Source organism: Colossoma macropomum, unplaced genomic scaffold (assembly GCF_904425465.1).
Source record: "Colossoma macropomum unplaced genomic scaffold, Colossoma_macropomum, whole genome shotgun sequence".
Classification (NCBI taxonomy): domain Eukaryota; kingdom Metazoa; phylum Chordata; class Actinopteri; order Characiformes; family Serrasalmidae; genus Colossoma; species Colossoma macropomum.
In genome coordinates, this window is record NW_023494805.1 from 3,010,352 (window position 1) to 3,025,810 (window position 15,459).

The following is a 15,459-nucleotide window of genomic DNA, read 5'->3' on the forward strand; positions in this document are numbered from 1 at the left end:
GTGGGCTGGAAACTTCACGCATTTATAACGTTTTGACTGGCTCGGTTTTCGTCTGCCGCTTTATGTCATGCACTCTATGGTTGGTTGTTGTCTATGTCAGTCGATCCTTTTCCTGACAAAGGAGCCAAAGTTTGGGAGTATGGGTGGAGCAGAGACTCCTAGACCTGCCGGAGTCCCTGCTGCACTCTGTTACTCTGTACACTGTAATCAGTCTCTCTTTAAAGAACTAGCTGTCTGTGTGCTTCTTCGCCGAGCGGAATAGCTGCCCATCCTGTGTGGTCTGATTCAGCTTCACCTGCTTTGTTCGGGTGCCCACTGCTCACAAGCCTTCTGGACCGGTTTGACCACCATGGAGCTTTACAGCGCTGTGTAAACCTCACCTGCCTGAACTGACCCTTCTGATGATCCTGCTGCTGCGCAGACTCCAACTATTTAATCAGAGCCATTGCTTCTCCTGCTTCTCCCTTTTCTGTATTTTAAGACTTTCTACTAACGTTAAAACCTCATTCTCTGCTCATTTTGCTCTTGTGTTATTGATTTGCTGTCTGGTGTCGGCCAGAGGAGGGTGGGTTCCTCTTTTGAGTCTTGGTTCCTCTCAAGGTTTTTTCCTCTTGTTTTTAGGGAGTTTTTCTCGCCACTGTCTCCATTGGTGACGCTCATGGGGGGTCGGACCCGGATTTTTCTGTAAAGCTCCTTTGCCGCAAATCGCCTCTTGTGAAAAGTGCTATATAAATAAACTTTGACTCGACTTGATTTGACTTGACTCACTTTTAACAAAGATTCCCATTCAAGAACAATAAGCCCCACTAACTGCCAGCAATAATAATCCCACCGCTAGACTCAGTTCTCTTACTTATTCAAACAACCACTCCACATAATCACTGGCCTGTCCACAAATACACACACACATATACCTGCGCACGCACACACACACACACACAATGATGTTGTAAATGGGTACATTTTGTATTGCCCTATGCATGAATGTCAAATGTCAAATATATATACACACTTGTTTTTAATCATGTTTGTGCGTTTTTTTTCTATTTTCTTTCATCACTGCTGCTGTTGTTGCTGTTATTGTTTATTCTTCTTTCTCTATATCCTCCTTCTTGGGAGAGGACCACATATATTTATGAAATGTGTATTATTAATAACAAAGTACTAGGTCCTAGTATAGGTCCTCCAAAGAAGAGAAATGGTGGCGGGTTTAAAAAATAATATATATAGGATATATATCGCTTTGCATATCATGCCTCTAAAGCCCCCTGCGCAAACTGGAGCAGGTGGCAGTCACCCCAATATTTCTTTATTTATCTATTTCATGCACCCTATGTTCACTAAAACATGCAGTTTTGATAGAAGATTCATATATATATGAATATATATATATATACATATATATATATATATATATATATATATATATATATATATATATATATAGAAAAAAAAATATATATATATATATATAGAAAAAAGTCTGGTTCCATTGACTTACATAGTAAGTAGGTTTTTTCCTTCTCCTGTAAAGTGACCATTTTGGAGATCCAAGGTTTTTTTTTCCAACAACAGTGATATATATATATATATATATATATATATATATATACATTTCCAAACTGGTTTGTACTATCTAACAGTGGCGGTTGAGGTCATCTTCCAACCCGCTAGCTTTATACATTTAGTGGCAGTGAAATCTGCACCCTCTCAGCCATATCTTCAGCTTCTTTATCTTAGACTATCCTGAAGGCAAAACAGTTAACCCCTTATTACACACTTCTATAACCTAAGAATAGCTCAGCCAGTTTGCATTGATGTCCCTGTAGCTACTGAGTAATAAGCCTTAGTATGTAATAAGCCTGAGATTTTAAAGGGTTAAAGAACTTTATGCAATGCTTGAGTGATTATCTAAGGGAAATTCAATCATTATGGGGAAAATGCACAACGATTTCACTGGAGGAAACCCTTAAGTACCTTCTAAGAGCTTGTACAACACACTTGACCATAGGAAGTACTTAAGGGAGGTTCACCTGGGCACTGTCACAGTTCGAGAATCTTAAAATCTGGGGTTGCAGCACTCCTCTCACCCCCCCGGCAGCATCCAAGCATGGCCAGAAATGAGTCCGATCTGCACCCAGAGCGACTGTGTTCTCATGCTCAGTCTGTCCTATTACAAAAGGATGCCGGGAATAAAACCCTGTGGTGTTGTTCTGAAGGGAAGGTGGGGCGCCACTGTTGATTTCTGTCAATTCCTGCATTCTGAACATTGTGTTGGGTACGAAACAAAAAAACAAATCAAACAAAACAGCCCAGGCTGGTGGAGTAAACCTTTCCCACACTGACACTGAGTTACGACCCCTCTGAACGCCGTGGGCCCGTACGTACGGTCAGCGGGGCAGTTCGCATGTCCGTGCCAAAGCCATTGTGCGCAAAGTGTGTGTGGCGTGAGCTGGGAAGGTACAGTGTGTGTATGGAGAGAGTGTGTGTGTCGCGTGAGTCGTTACGCCGCCGTCCCTCAGGTCAGGAAAGGCCCCATTAGCCGTCCCCTCCAGGGGTCATGCCAATTCTTCCTCTAAAACAATGGGTTCCCAAAGCTGAGAACCAGCCCAGTTCAGCTAAACATTTACAAACAGCTGACTGTAGTGCTGCCAGCCTCTAATGACAGCTGTCAGTCCAGCCCAGTCCTTCTAATCTGTAATAAACACGCGGCCAGTCGAAGGTTTTGGTTTGCTTTGCAGGGCCCACCCTACAGTTCAGTTCAGGCAGGGTGACGCTTTGAAGCTACCAGTGTTGTGTGGCGCAAAATTAGCATCAGCGCATGGAATTATTTTAAAAAATATATGTAAATACAAGCTGTACGATCTCAGAACATGCAACTGTGATTGGCTAGAAGTTCATTCATAGTTAGTTTATGTATATGAGAACAATTCATGTGTGGCTGAATGGGCTGCAGTTCATACTTGGCCAGAGAATGCTTTTCTTATGTTCCTATAGAAATGTTTATGAATTATCTTAAAGAGGAATTCCGCTGAGTTTTAAAAAGAATAGCTGAGATGTAAACAGAGTCATTCAGAGTGGTTTGGTGCGAAACGCTCTGTTATAGAGAAACTTACTGAGTCAGATTTGATGTCTGAGACATTGTTTTATGATAGTTTTGAGAAGATTTTGGACTAAAACATTTTTTAAGAAGGTGGAAAAGTACATGAAGGTCATCATGAGGGGAAACAGTCCCTAAAGAAAACCAATTTTTTCAGAAGTTATTTTCAACATTCCATATAAAAAGTTGTGTTGTGTTGTCATGGCGACAACTAGTTCCTATCAAATCGGAGTCAGTAACATTTAACCCTCTGGGCTCTCGGGTCATTTTCTCGATTTGTGCATCACTTCTTAAATTCTCCTTTAAAGGCTCTTCATATATCACGATCCTCATATGTTTGATATCTAAATGCTCCGTTATCTTCATCACTACTTTCCAAAACCGCTGCAGCAGCTTCAGCAGCTGTAAACTCTCTGCACGCCATTTCACATGAGTCTCCGATGTGGACTGAATGAAGAATGAAGGGTTTCTGGCGTGATGGTCAGTCGTTAGTGATTTCCTGAGTGTCCATTGGTCAGTTTCACACAGAATGTAGACGGACACACGAACCCACCAGTTCCACACGGTGAGAGGCAGATGACGTGTATCTCAGCCCCTCTTCATAGGCTCATAACACCAGACTCTCACCTCAGAGACTCGAGACTCGACTCAGACTTTCCCCTACGAGATTTGAGACTCAACTCAGATTTATACCTCAGAGACTCAACTCTGACTCATACCTCAGAGACTCGAGACTCAGCTCGGACTTGATTCTCAGAGACTTAATGCTTACCTCGGACCTACACACCTCAGAGACTCAACTCAAACTCTCACCTCAGTTTCACACATGTAATGTAGACGGACACACGAATCCACCAGCTCCACACGGTGAGAGGCAGATGACGTGCATCTCAGCCCCTCTTCATAGGCTCATAACTCCGGATGTGAGTCTCGTATGATCTCGTGATAAGATGGAATGGAAAGGGCGACTCCACAGATTCAGGAAATGTTTGAACCATATTTCTGTGCTGAATTAACACAAAGATACAGAAACAGACATAGAAACATCAGATTTGACACATCAAATCACTCTGATATACATAAATTCATAAAGCCAGCTGATATAACGTGCTATGTCACGAATGTCAACGAAAAAAAGTGGCATGACGACCCAATATCAGAAAAAACTGACATCACCCGTCTCCTGAGTCGGCATCAAAGCAGCCTCTAAAGAAATTAAGGTATATAGTTGTTTATTTTAGTCAATGTCTCTGTATCTTCCTTGGTCTGATGAGTTTTGCTTAAATAATGACTCGACAGTTTTCTTTTCTAGACTGTTGTTAAAAGCTCATATTAAAACTGGCCCGTAGGTGAACGCTTTGAGCGCTGATCAGTTCACGTATACCAACAAAGAAAACATGGTCATTTGTATTAAAAGCATTTCCAAAAGCTTGGCGTCCCAGAGCTCCACAGGGCTAACACTGATACGGACACAAGTGGACCGGTAGAAACCTGCTCTTTGGGCTGATCGCCTTTCTTTTGTTATTATAAACGCTGCTGTTTAGTGCGGATTAAAAAGTGAAAGCATTTGATTTTTTTGTCTTTCTGATTGGCCTGACGAACCCCCTCCATCGCAATGAGGCCCCGATCAGAGCGAGAGAAAAACCCCGCAGGAGGGCCGGAGGAGAGGAGCCCCCCAATCTGAGGATTAAAACCAGCAGGGGGACAGCTTTCATCTTTCATCCGAGAGAGAGAAAGAGAGAGAGAGAGAGAGAGAGAGAGAGAGGGGGCCTGAGGCATGTAAATAACTGAGATACATAACTGTAAATAACATATTTTCTATTGTTCTCTTTCTATTTTCATGCCAGTTTCCCCCGTTTTTGATTGTCCTCTTTATGTTTATGTTGCACTGGCAAAAATAGAACAGTTACATTCATGCCAATGTTGCACTCAAACGAGAGAGCGAGAGAGGGTGATAAATAGAGTGAGAGAGAGTGGGAGGGTGATAAATAGAAAGAGGGTCAGCAGCTCTTCTGAAAGAGCAGAGAAACCGCCAACATTCCCATAATGCAGGTGGATTCACAGCCATCTGAGACACAGCCAGTTTTTCATTAGGCCACATTATGAAGGCCAGCTAACGAACGTCCTGACTGGACGTTTGTGGAGAGTCCACAGGCCACTTACTCTGTTTCTTATATTGCACAAGACAAGACTTTAAATGGCCAGTTTCCTACTTTTATTCCATATTTGACTTTTTCTTTATAGCGTGTGGTTTAAGTTAGAAAGAATGTTAGTATAATTCATTTTTGCCATTCTTCTGTTATACAAGTCTGCAGCTGCACAACAGTACGAGGCCTTCACTGTCATATTGTGCACTCCAATAGGAATGTTGTCATGTTGAAATAATGGATATCCCTGAAAACAACAATGTCTAAAAGGCAGTTTGCTCCAAAATGTGTTCAGCTTTAATGGCGCTTTCACAGATGTGCAGGTTATCCACTAAACAGCATGACAGACGCTGGATTTTTATCTTTACATTGGTAACAGTCTGGATGGTTCTTTTCTTCTTTGGGTCAGAGAACATAATATATGTTATTTCCATAAACAATCTGAAAGGTTCATTCATCAGACCACAATACGCATTTCCACAGTATCAGTCCATTTTAGATGAGCTCCAGCCCAGAGAAGTTGGCGGTGTTTCTGGACGTTGTTGATATATGACTTCCACTGTGCACAGTACAGTCTTAACTCGCATTTGTGCCACAGTTTTATTTGACTCTAGTTAACTTTTTAAATGATTTTGGTATGTTTTAGTTATTGTTTTACATGTTCTATTCTTTTATTTTAACATTTTCATTTTTTTATCAATTTTGTTATTTCATCTTTGCAATTTTTTCAGTTTACTCTGATTTTATTGATTTTTTACTTTTAATTTCATTATTATTATTATTTTTAATAATTTTACATTTGATATGTTTTTAAAATCTAATGTTTGTCTTTTTTTCATTTTTACTACTCTCATTTCTTCACTCCCTACTTTCTGCATGGGCTCGGCTACACTATAAATGAAGGTCACCCTCAATGTTTTCTGACCTTAAATAAAGGTAGATTGATTGATTGATTTGTGGATGCAGCAACAAATAGTGTTTATTGCCAGTTTGTCAAAGTATTCCTGTTCAAATACAGGTCAAAGTGGATTAACAAAGCACTGTTCACTGTTTTACATGCATTTCACACACTTTTCAGAATTGGGTTTGTACTTTTCTTTAAACAGGCTGTTCTTGTTACTATGCCTTTAAGACTGATATATGTAAATGAGCTCTGTTCTGATTGGCTGTCCTGTATTGTACAACATTCAAATGGCAGACTGGGCTGAAACACTCCTTATAACTTCAGTGTTGGTGATTTACCATGTCAAGTGTTTCTACAGTAGCAGCAGTAGCGAGAGGAACTTTAGCACAGCTGGGCAGTTTATCAGTATATATTGTACCCATTCACCCCAAACAGAACTAACCGTCTGTGTCCGTGTGTTTGTTTGCCGAGCTGAACAGCTGCCCCTCCTGTCCGGTCTGATGCTGTTGCAAGATCTGCCTTAATTGGATGTTCCTGCTTGCCTGCCTTCTGGACCATTTCAACCACCATGGAGCTTCCTGCATGTCTATTTACTTTCCTGCTGAGCAGAAAGCCTCACCTCCACACCCCACTCGCCCAACTGATGACACCGGTGCCTGCATGGACTGTAGAACTGTTTAATCATAGACTGTTTCCCCTGCCTCACAACACACTGAGATCTTCACAGATTCCTACCAACAGATCATATATGTAACTACAGGCCTCTAACAGTAGAGTCTGACTGTGATCATGTGTGATGTCATCGGTCATCATTGGTTCATTTGGTTCTTTTCTCTGTATTCAATATTGTATTTTTATTGTAAAATCTTATCCTCTGTTCATTTTGCTCTTTTGTTATTGTTTGCTATCCGGGGAGGATGGGTTCCTCTTTTGAGTCTTGGTTCCTCTCAGGGTTTCTTCTTCTTGCTCTTAGGGATTTTTTCTTGCCACTGTACCCCCTGGCGATGCTTATTTTGTGGCTTGAACCTGGATATTCTGTGAAGCTGCTTTGTGACAACAATTGTTGTTAAAGGCACCATATATAAATACATTTTTAATTGAATTAAACTGGATGCTCTACTGATCATCTACTGATAATAAATACTGTTGGATTTTCTTCACACTGCAGGGCAAAGCAATGCACGTGCACATATGCTGACCAGATATGGACGTTCCATTGTTTTGAGTGAAGCCACGACAAAAATTCTGCAAACACCAGCAGCGGCAAGAATTCAGTTTTCCCAAATGTTGCTGTCGGCTGCAGTGGTGGAATAACCCGGACGTTGATTTTTTGGGAGCCATAAATGCCAAACGTCTCATTGTTGAATTCCAGACAAACCCAGTGCTAAACAGCAAAAATAAAAGTTTGGAACATCATCCTGTCTTTTTCCACCATAAATAAACAGTCTACACCGCTAAAGCTCTCCTCTGATTTCACCAGTAACTCTGTCATCAGGCCATGGTTTGCATGGCTTCACGCAGCTGTCGGTTGCGTACATATACACACATATATGTGTATACATAGTGCTGCTATGAGGCGTGGAATGATGGTCAGTTTTCAGTGGCTATTTGCCATTCAGAATGCAGAAAATGTATGCATTCTTCAGGAGCCGACAAGGACATCTCACACCTCAAACCACGGCACTTGCCCTTCCAGGCCCTTTACACTTTGCACCCACTGACATACTAGTTGACCACTTCTTTTAACGAACAGCCGACTAGTAAAAATGAATAGTCGCGCAAGCTGTGTAGATGGTGCCCTGAGAAAGACTGACGGTCAGAGCTAACAGAAAAACAGCAGTGGGACGGCCAGAGACCCTGACACCCGGCACCATGAGAGATGACTCTGAGGCCCGCTGTATCCTGAATTACCCTTTAGAAACAGCCTAAAAGGTCTAACCATCTTAGAAAAGATGTTTACGACTCTTCCTTCAGCACAGCCTCAATGCCGGTGGCAGCTCGGGACAGTGCAGTTTAAAGAGCGCCACTTTATTCCTGTTCTTCTCTTTCATTGGCGTTTCGGGAGTCTCTTTGCCATTTTTGCCATGCCTAGGGTCCATCTTTCACCTCAGGCCAGGTGTTTCTGCCAAGAAAGACCCTTTCAGGCCTTTTCCGAGCACAGAAACCCTGCTGCTCTGTAAACGTGGAGGCCTGTTTTCATGTTGATTTGGAGTTTCCTGTTGCCGTCTGTTGCCAAGCAGAGTGAATGGAGCAGGCTTTAACTCGCTGAATAATAATGTCTTACAGCTGGCCGCCTGCCAGGCTCTGATATAGTAAAACCATTACCCAACCGTAACTGCCAGCAGTCAGCAGTGACGTCTGATGGTGAAAGGAAACCGGCTGCACGCTGCAGTCTAAAACCACAGACTTTAGACAGTTCGAGAGGGAACTGAACTGACTGTCTACAGGAGCGACTTCTGCTCGCTGGCAATTTCACTAAATTAATTAAACTAATTAAAATCAAATGTTGAATTCAGCCTGTATACAGTTTAAACAGACTTTCCTTGCAGTGAACATAGCTGTGCGATTTACGTGTGCAGTTTTGCCGAAACCCTTTTTTGAAATGATGATAGATTCAATAGTGTGCAAAAGTTTTGGCACCCCCGGTCAGGTTCCATGTTATTGTTGATATTCTGAGTGACAGTAAGTTCTCTACAGAGACACTTCTGCACACTTTAATACATAATGACTGTTTATTTGCTGAATTTGACATATTGGGGAAAAATATAAAACAGTAAATGTGGCCTAAACGGTTATTAATAAAGGTTGTGTTCAGGTACATTTTTCAGTCATCAAGGTACAAACAGTGTAAATGTCCCCTCAAAGGTACAACAGTGGTTTTAGGGTCTGATTGTGAACCTTAAATACGTTTTTCCAGGTGAAAAGTTCGTATTTGTATCTTTTCATAACCGAATGTTTTAAACAGAACAGTAAAATAAAGTCCTGGAGACGAGACGGGGTGTGTGGAGTCAGTACAGCTTAGAACATATCATTTCAGTGGATTATGGTTCAGTTATGTTCCCTGACTGAAGGTACTGAGATGGAGCCTTGAGGGTCCCACCACAGTGACAAAAGGGGGCCTGCCCCAGTGACAGGTTCATATCCTTAATTCTGAGTGTATGTAAAAGTGGCGCATGTTTTGTTTTATCTTTATTTTTTCCAGCCTTAGAAATTTAACCAACATGTAATTTAACTGGTTGTGTTCAAACGTTTTGCATAGGATTGTGGATTCATCAAGCAGTCAGTTATAGAACCTGGTTTTAGAACTGATTTGTAAGACTCAATTTTAGCTTGTTGCAGCGTTTTTAAACAACCCAGGCCAGAAGTGGTTTTGGAAGTGTGAACTCTTGTGGTTTAAGGTACCAAAACAGAAGATGCAATGACTCACTTTTGCCTTACACCAGTGGTGTCCAGTGTTGTGCACAAAGGGCTGCTGTGGCTGCAGGTCTTTATTCCAAACAAGCTGGAGCTCAGCTGATTCTACTTGTTTAATCAGCTGCTCAGTCTACAAACTACTGATGAGGTGATCTCCTGCTCTATTGGAGTGAAAACCCGCAAAAACACTGTCCTTTTGTGGTGAAGGTTGGACACCCCTGTCTTACAGTGACACAGATTTTAAAACTTGACTAAAACTTTGAAAAATCTGACGATCTTAGAGTTGAGAAACAGAGGTTAAAAGTTGCTCCAATTTCCTTAAATTGGCAAACAAGTCATTAAGTGCGTATGCATGCACTCAATAATCCGATCATAATCGGATTTCTGCAGTTATCCGATTATTCAAATGGTCATGTAAACACCATACTCTGATCTAGAAATCTGATTAAGAAATCTGATAAAGAGGCTGTATTTTAGCTCAGTAATCAGATGTCTCAGTGCATGTGAACTCTTACTCTGATTTCTTTCGGATTTCTCAGTCTGAGCATGTGCGAGAACAGATGGTGGATGTCGCGAGACGCAGCAAAACTTTTGGAGCGACGCTGAAACCAAACACGAAATAAAGGGTTTAGATTTTCTTCATCTTCTACTTGTTGTTTGTTCATATTTTCAGGTGAAGTGAGACGATGTTTAAAATACGTCACGTCTTCTTCTGTGAGTTTATTGGCTGGTTGCAAAGCAGAAATCTGATTACCGTCTGACTCATGTAGACCCGGAGTTTCCCCATCATCTGATTACTCAAGTGCATGTAACTCATAGTGCATGTGTTTTGGTAATTAAACAGAGCATAAACCAGAGAATAACACCTAAAAAAAAATTACATATTTAGCATCAATGATTCAAAAGTAATGGCGTACTCACATGTTGCAGTACACATTTTAAGACCAAAAATTAGGCCACGCCCACTTTAAGACCCTCTATACCTCAGAAATGAGTGCAGATACAAGCCGAACATACTGCACACTATCTGCTGACCATAACGACATCATTTAATGAAAGCATTAATATTGAAAGTGAAATGTGTGCATCTTTACAGCGGCGACTTTCATTTCTACCAAACCCTCCCAGTTAATTCCATGATGGCCTTCGAGGCGTCTCACCTTGGGCCACCTCCACCTTGGAGCCGCACACCCACGCAGGGACGGGGACGGGCGTTTTTCTGTTTGGGACAGAAACACACAATTGAGGGAAGCAGCTTCGGGATGGTTTCCTTCCCACGCGGAGGGCCTGACGTCTGTGGGGCAGCGGTAAGAAGAGCCTTCACGCTCCCCCGAGACGCCACACTGAGAAGATCCTGTTCTTTTCTTCACATTTCTGCTGATGATGGCCACAGTCCACCTCCTGTTGACTTCTAGTAAAAACGCCAGCCGGCCGGTCGCCTTTGTAGTCTAATTTATGAGCCCGGACCGTCACCTGCCATGCCAGTGACTCTGGCATTCGGGGGGGGAACCGCCCTCGACTCGAGGTGCACAGGAAGAAACGCTCTATAAGTGGAAGATTCGTGAAAGGATCTGGTGTTTACATTTAGCAAAAGCCGGAATTACAGTGACGATCAAGTTGCGTGAAGGGAGCCATTAGGGAACTGTTAGCTTTGGTGGGATTTCCATTAGTGCTGACGCCCTCGGGGCGCACTGCCCATCAACGGCTCGGCCTTGTCTTCTGATAGCGCCTTATTTTCTGTGTGTAGCTTTTTTTCAGCTTGAGGAAGAATTGCCTGCAGAAGTTTAGTCAGCATTAAGCAGATGTGTGTTAATTCTTTGGGTATATTGTTTAACGAAACGCACATAATGACTCAGCACTTTTGGCTGAATGGCGGTTTAAACCCAGTTTGAGTGCTGACGAGTCCTGACACAATATTATTTCCACTGCACATATTTTGTCAGGTATTCCATCAGTTTAGCAAATTTTGACAGCTTTCAATTTGAAGGAATAGGAATCTAATTCACCCAATTTCCCTCCTACCCCAGATTTAGCTGATCAGCCCAGACATATTTAGGGTACAAATGCAGCTTCTATAGTTCAGCCCTGCAGCTATGAGGCTAATCTTGCTAAGAAAAACTTGAAGTCAATAGTCACCAAAAACATTTTGGTACATTTTTCCCCAAAACTTATCTCCACAACCACACCCAGGTCTTTTTTAAGGTTGTGCAGACTTGTTGATGTGGTTTAGGACACATGTGAGTTACTGAGAAAACTTCACAAAGTAGCTGAACACTGCAGTCAGCCACTTTACACAGCAGGTGCTGGGCTGAATTTAATACAGCATATACAAGTTTTTGTAACATAATAAGGACCTGGATGGTGTTTTTGTGGGTTGAGAGACGTTTTGGGGACGTATTTACAGAAAAGATTTGGGTGACTATTGACTTCTAGTGTTTGTTAGCATTGTAACTGAACATGTGTTGGCTGATTGACTATAAGTGGGCCGGACCATTCCTTTAGGTCCCTGAACTCGCCCAGGCATGAGATTCAATGCCTCTATATCTGCTTCTCTTTGTGATAACACAATGCAGAAATATGGTTCAAACATTTCCTGAATCTGAGTCGCCCTTTCCATTCCATCTTATCACGAGATTACGTGACTCACAACCATGTGGAACTGGTGGATTTGTGTGTCCGTCTACATTCTGGGTGAAACTGACCAATGGACACTCAGCACTGACCGTCACGCCGGAAACCCTTCATTCTTCATTCAGTCCACATCGGAGACTCATGTGAAATGGCGTGTAGGGAGTTTACAGCTGCTGAAGTTGCTGCAGCAGTCCTGTGGGCAGCGTCCTGTGACCACTGATGAAGGACTAGAGGATGACCAACACAGACTGTGCAGCAGCAGATGAGCTATCGTCTCTGACTTTACATCTACAAGGTGGACCAACAAGGTAGGAGTGTCTAATAGAGTGGACAGTGAGTGGACACAGTGTTTAAAACTCCAGCAGCACTGCTGTGTCTGATCCACTCATACCAGCGCAACACACACTAACACACCACCACCACATCAGTGTTACTGACAGTGCTGAGAATGATCCACCACCCAAATAGTACCTGCTCTGTGAGGGTCCATGGGGGTCCTGAACACTGAAGAACAGGGTAAAAGGGGGCTAACAAAGTATCAGAGAAACAGATGGACTACAGTCTGTAACTGTAGAACTACAAAGTGCACCTATATAGTAAGTGGAGCTGATAAAATGGACAATGAGCGTAGAAACAAGGAGGTGGTCAGAATGTTATGCCTGACCGGTGTATAAATCATTTTTAATATACATAACATTGGTAATTAGTATTTTAACACAAATCCACCAAGCATCATCTGAAAGACTCCCACTGAACCCAAACCGAAAGTGTCTGACGCTGGCATGACCCCCCGACCCCACCAAGGTCGATGCAGACGTGGACGCCGTGACTTTTCCTTTAACAGCTTCATTGTTTCAGCTCCAAGGAAGTGCTGGACCTTCAAAAGCCTCAGCAGTACAACTACAGGAGGTCTTGCAGGCACAGGAAGGAAAAGAGTAAAACCTGTCACGTCAAACAGCGACCTTGGACCACTCAGGGGTCAAAGGGCCAGCGCTCCACAGCAATAAAACGCAACAGCAACAACACTCTGTTCAGCTATCTGTGTCAGAATGGAGACAGAGTGGACACAATGCTGAGTGGCAGTGAAGAACGTCAGTGTCCATTTCAGATACGCGTGTGGTTCACGTGTCATCAGGGCTCATTATGGATAATGAACTGGGTTCTTAAGTGCAGTCAGGGTAGAACAACTCATAGAACAGTGAATAACCTAGATAATGTAGAAGACACTTTCAAAAATAAATTGCCCAGAAAGGGTTTCTGTGCTAGAGAGGAACCCCTTCAGTCCCTCTAAAGACCCAATCAGTGGAAGAACCGTTTTTATGAATGAGACCTGAGTGTGAAGAACCTTCTTAAAGATCCTCTACATAACGAAGAACCCTTAAACTGAACATTTACGTTAGGTGAGTCTTCAAGCCTTTAAAAGGTTCTTCACAAATCTCTTTTTTTCAGACATGGTTATTTAGGGAACAAGGAATGGTTCCTCCATGGCATCACTCCAAGAACCCACATTGGTATAAGGTTCTATTTGAGTTCAATTAACTGACTTATTAAAGTCATCATCTTAATTCTATTACAGTGCAACTTTTTACCAAATTCTTTTGGGTGATTGTTTCAAATGTTACTTTGTCTAATTTGTCCTTTTATGTTATGTTTATGTTATGTTTTATGTTATGTTTGTTATGTTTATGTTATGTTTATGTTATGTTTGTTATGCTGTCTGTAAGTCTGTCTGCTGTATCTTGGTTTTATTTGTTTTATTCCCTTTATTAATTAAACTTAGCTGTTCTCCTCAATTCTTTTCCTTTTATTTTGTTTGATTTTCTGTGAATTTGTTTATGTAGTTCTGTTTGTTTTATTTGATCTTATTTTATTTTATTTATTCTATTGTATTTTATTTTCAGTCCCTTTTCATGGCTGCATTGAAAATGAGGGTCACCCTCAATGTATTTTACAGTGAAAATAAAGATTGACTGATTGATTGATTATTGATTGAGTGAAAATAATGATTGATTGATGTATGTATTGACTGACTGATTGAGGGAAAATGACTGATTGATTAAGTGAAAATAATGATGGATCGATTGATTAAGTGAAAATGATTGATTGATTGATTGATTGATTGAAAATAATGATTGATTGATTGATTGAATAATTGATTGATTGATTGATTGAAGTAAACTCTGTATTGTCATTAAAGAGAGCCAAATCACTTTTCTTAACAATGCTGGCTCTTTTGGGGTGCATCACGAAAACACATGCAGATTGAGGTGCAGAGAGGAAGTCCAAGGCAGCCTGATACTGTTTTTAAACTTAAAAAAATGATTTACTATAATAGAAACATTTCATCAAGTGTTATATCTGCTGCTCAGCTCACTTTTCAGTGTTAAATCTCACCGTGTGACTGAGTGCGTGATGAATCGGTTACAGCACCACGTTTCAATAGTCTGATTGGTCGCCGCTCAGCTCATTTGCATTAAGTTCATCCAGAATGAGAGAGAAGAGAGAGGATGTGCATCCATTAGATGTATACATCATATATGCCTATATATATATATATATATATATAAAAATCAAATGGAAACAATGCAAATAATTCACCATGACATCATCATACACATCACATACATGCAGCTTAAAAAGTTCAGGGCAGAAAGAACACAGGACGCAACACATTATATGGCCAAAAGTTTGTGGACACCTGCTCGTCCAATGTTTTTCCCAAAATCAAGAGTATTTAAAAGCGGTTTGTCCCTCTTTGCTGCAGTAACAGCCTCTACTGTTCTAGGAAGGCTTTACAGTAGATGATGGAACATTGCTGTGAGGATTTGATTGAGCATTAGTGAGGTCAGGTACTGATGTTGGATGGTCAGTTCTGGACTACGTTTGCACTTTTCAGCTGTGTGACTAGATCTAAAAAAACAGCTGAAGTTCAGAGGTACAAAATGTGTCTGTTCCAGCTCAGCGTCCTTCACACGGCTGTCTGCTTCCTCGAGCTGGAGATACGATGGACAATCCGGAGTGCCGAATCGCTACTGCCTGTTTATTCACGAAAGCCTATCTGTCCTCGTTATGTAATAACCTACATGTATCACTCAGCTGTCCTTATTATGTGAACGCCTGTGTTTGTTGTCCTGATGCCGCCGCTGGGACGACTTCTTAGCGGTTTGCCTGCATCCTCCTTTCACTGCTGCACATTTAGCACAGTTAACAAGAGCATTGTTTGTGGACCCCCGAGATTTCGGCTTACAAAAGAGCCTAATGAC